The 4,181-nt window shown below is 41.1% G+C and overlaps 1 long non-coding RNA gene across 1 annotated transcript; it reads left to right on the top strand.

Annotated features, from left to right (window-relative positions):
* The first annotated feature begins 356 nt into the window (after positions 1–356).
* Positions 357–3,980, top strand: LOC114707233. Its single transcript, XR_003736620.2, has 2 exons — positions 357–1,043; positions 3,192–3,980. It is a non-coding gene; the product is annotated as an uncharacterized LOC114707233 (long non-coding RNA).
* The last annotated feature ends 201 nt before the right edge of the window (positions 3,981–4,181 follow it).

Genomic DNA, 4,181 nt, shown 5'->3' with positions numbered 1-4,181 from the left:
TTTATTCCTAGCATTCCAGGGGGAGAAATCCATCTGAGATCTCTGTGAGTTCAAGGCCACATTGGAAAGAGCCAGGCATGGTGACTCATGCCTTTAATCCCATACCAGCATAAAGTGAGCCTTTAATCCCAGGGAGTGGTGGTAGAAAGCAGAAAGATATATAAGGCTTGAGGACCAAAAACTAGAAGCATTTGTCTGCTTAAGAATGTGGCTGGTTAAGCTTTTAGGTTTTGAGCAGCACAGTTCAGCTGCGAGCCATTCGGATATGAGGACACAGAGGCTTCCAGTCTGAGGAAACAAGATCAGCTGAGAAGTTGGCCAGGTGAGGTTAGTTCTGGCCTGTTCTGTCTCTCTGATCGTCCAGTATTCACCCCAAATACTTGGCTCAGGTTTGTTTTATTAATAAGAACTTTTAAGATTCATGCTACATGACATCATGAAATATAGTTTGTGGTAGGAGTTACTAAAAAATATGCAATATGCTGAGTAAGTGATAAATGCTTTGATAAAATAGAAATGCAAAAAGAAAGTGAAACAAGGTTTTCAATAGTCTTTTTTTTTTTAATCTTTTACTGGAAGGTTTTTTGTTTGTTTGTTTTGAGATAGGGGCTCACATAGCCTAGGCTGTACTAGAACTTAAAATGTAATTGGTAATGACCTTAAACTTCTGATCCTCATGCTTTAGCCTCCCAGGAGCTGGAGTCACACCATGCCCGGTCTCTGCAATACTGCGAATTGAGTCCAGGGCTTTGCATCTCTAAGCAAGTACTTCACCGATTGAGCTCTAGCTCTAGCCTTGTAGTTTAAAAGGGGCTCTATTAATTGTTTGAGAATTTCGTACAATGAATTTTGTACCTTTTCTCCCAACTCCCCCCAGGTCCACTCATACCTCCCTGCTCACTTCTGGTCCTTTGGTTTTGTAACAATTTGTGCAGCCTAAATAATCTTGGGTATGGAGCCACTCCTTGGAATGTGGTCAAAGTACCAGGGATCACACCCTGGAAAGAAACTGGTTGTCCCTCTCCCCATGTGGAAAACAAAAGGTCAGTTGTACTCATGAACTCACAACAGTTGCGATGTCATGCACAAGACCTGCCTGTGTAAACTCAAGTCAGACAAAATCCCAGTATGGTGGGGGGAGGTGGTCATGAAGTCCTTGTTTTATCTTTTGACATACATGTAGCCCAGTGTAGCTTCAAATTTGAGATCTTTGTGCCTCAGCCTTCTAGTTACTGGGATTATAGTTGCACACTACTCCCCTTAGCTAAAGGAGGGATATTTTAGTAGCTGAGATAAAGGCAAATGCAAAGGCCCTGAGGTTTAGACTGATTTGTAAAAAGAATCCATGGGAGCAGGAGCAGGCCAAGCAAGATGTTTACTAGGAAATATAGAGTAGGCAGAGGCCAAATCATGCAGGCCTAGTCGTCCATGGTAAGCCCTTTGGATTTTATCCCAAATGTGATGAAAACCCCATTGAAAGAGTGAGAACACAAAAAGATTAGTTCTTTTCTTTCTGTTTATTGAGATAAGGTCTCATGTATCCTAGGCTAGCCTCAGACTTGATATGTAATTGAGGATGATCTTGAACTCCTGGCCCTTCTTCTGGGGTGACAGAAATGAGTTACCACATACAGTTCATTTGTGTTTTAAAAATTGGCAGAGACCTAGGGGATTTAGGGATTGGGGATTTAGCTCAGTGGTAGAGCACTTGCCTAGCAAGTGCAAGGCCCTGGGTTCAGTCCTCAGCTCTTGAAAAAAAAAAAAAAAAGACAAAATAACAAAAATGCCGGGCGGTGGTGGTGCACACCTTTAATCCCAGCACTTGGGAGACAGAGGCAGGTGGATCTCTGTGAGTTCGAGGCCAGCCTGGACTACAGAGTGAGTTCCAGGAAAGGCACAAAGCTACAGAGAAACCCTGTCTCAAAAAACAAAACAAAACTAAACAAAAGTATTGTGACAGTTGGGAATGTAGTACTGTTGGTAGAGTGCCTTCTTAGCATGTATCAAACATTATTTTGCATGGCCAGAATCAAATACAATGGGGCATGGTAGTCCCTACTTGTAACTACACTTGGGAGATGGAGGCAGAAGGAACAGGAAGGAGTTCAAGAGCTGCCTGAGATCTTGTCTAAACAAATATTCTGGAGATGTAGAGATGGTTAAGGTTAAGACCACTTTCTGTTCTTGCAGAGGACCTGAATTGGTTCTCATCACCCACATCAGTTAGCTCACAACTACCTATAACTCTAGCTCCAGAGGGTCCGATACCTCTGGTCTCCCTGAATACCTGCACTCATGTGCACAAACCCACGTGTGAGTACCCACACACACTTAAAAATAATAAATAATAGATTTTTAAATGTTATCCTGTCTCCCTATGTGTTTTTGTTGTTGTTTTTCTTTTCTTCTCTTTTCTTTTCTTCTCTTTTCTTTTCTTTTTTCCCAAGACAGGGTTTCTCTGTGTAGTTTTGGTGCCTGTCCTGGATCTCACTCTATAGACCAGGCTGGCCTCGAACTCACAGAGATCCGCCTGGCTCTGCCTCCCGAGTGCTGGGGTTAAAGGTGTGCGCCACCACTGTTTAGCCTCCCTATGTGTTTATAAGAAGACATGTAGGCAGAGAGTACTGTCTGACACTTGCAAGCACAAAGAGATGATCATGTAAACACAATTTGTTGTCCTCTACAGTACAATAGGGCAAGAAGAGAGGTAACAGGACTTTGGGGGCATTTATGCTATTAGCTGTGATCCAGGTGAGAAGCAAACCAGCTCAGCAGCATGACAGCAGTAGAGAGTTGTAGAGGGATGGCTTCTGAACTTTTAGAAAGTGGACAGCATTGTTAATTGCCTAAACTTGGGGTATAAGAGGAAGTGAAGTCTCACTCCAAGACTTTCCGACCTTCCTTTCAAAACTGACGCAAATAGTCCATTTAATTCCCTCCCTCTTAGTTCCTTAGGAACTAAGGAAAACAGGCCTCATGCATTGAGGCATGGAGTCTGAGTCATGCTGACTTTGAGATTAGATCACTCAAGTGGGGATGGTGAGTAGGCAGTTTAAATATGAATCTCAAGTTCAAGGCACAGGTCAGGCCTAGCCATTACAGTATGAGATCACGCCGGAAATGAATATAGCTAGAAGAAAGAAGATGCCCAAGGCTTGAGCCCTGGGCCACTCTGTTTGTCCCCAAATCAGGAAGAAGAGCAACCAGCAGAAGAGACTCATGGAAACTAATGAGGTCAGAAGGAACTGAAGTCACAGAAGCATAATGAAAGATGTTTCCAGAAGAGCCTCTATGAGGCTATATGATTCCTTTGTGAAAACCAAAGAAGCAAAAAGTCCTGTCTCTTTCTCAAGTAAAAATAATTACTTTATATGGTGCCAGGGATTGAACAGAGCTCAATTTTTGAAAGCTAGGCAAGTAATCAACTGCTACTGAACTGTATCCCTAGCCAGTAGGTGTCAATTTTCAGGCAGTATAATTCGTTTAGCACCATTAATAAATTTTTCTTGAACACCATTGCTCAACTTTTGCTGATTAATTTCTAATGTTATTTAGTGCTTACAGGAGCACATGTGATTGGATGACTCGTATTTTCTGTGGTCATGACTTTGAAAACTGGGTGTTGAGACTCTCCAAATGCTTCTCAGGAAACTAAGGAAACAGGAATGGGGTGTAGGGGAGTGTCAGTTGACTGTAGCATGTTCAAATCACTAGTCTAAACTCAACCCCACCTCCAGAATTGAAGATATATATCCTCAAATATTTGACAGATTCCATAGTAGAGATGTTGAACTTGTATTGTATGAACCTGAAAGGAAGAACTTAGAACTTGCTCATATTTCATCCACAAAAGAAAATGTTGATATTTTCAGTTGTGCAAATATCATTAAGACAATATCAAAGCACTTCTGTGATCTATTCTTCAGAGAAGTCTGAGTTGGCAATTATTTACCAATAAACATGAAATAAGATGTTTCCCATTGACAGTTTCCACTGTCTTATTTTTCATGTGGGGTGGGAGGAAGAGACTAGTATAACATATATCTTTAATTTTATTTTTTAAAGTTCCCAGTTTAATAAATTTATAGCAATACTATTTTGATTACTTTTTAAAGACTGGATTTAAAATAATAAAATCCTCAGCTTTGAAACCAAGTCCTTGAACTATAAAAATATAAAAA

The sequence above is a fragment of the Peromyscus leucopus genome, chromosome X (assembly GCF_004664715.2).
Source record: "Peromyscus leucopus breed LL Stock chromosome X, UCI_PerLeu_2.1, whole genome shotgun sequence".
NCBI classification, from domain to species: domain Eukaryota; kingdom Metazoa; phylum Chordata; class Mammalia; order Rodentia; family Cricetidae; genus Peromyscus; species Peromyscus leucopus.
This window is presented reverse-complemented; position numbering and strand designations above follow the sequence as displayed.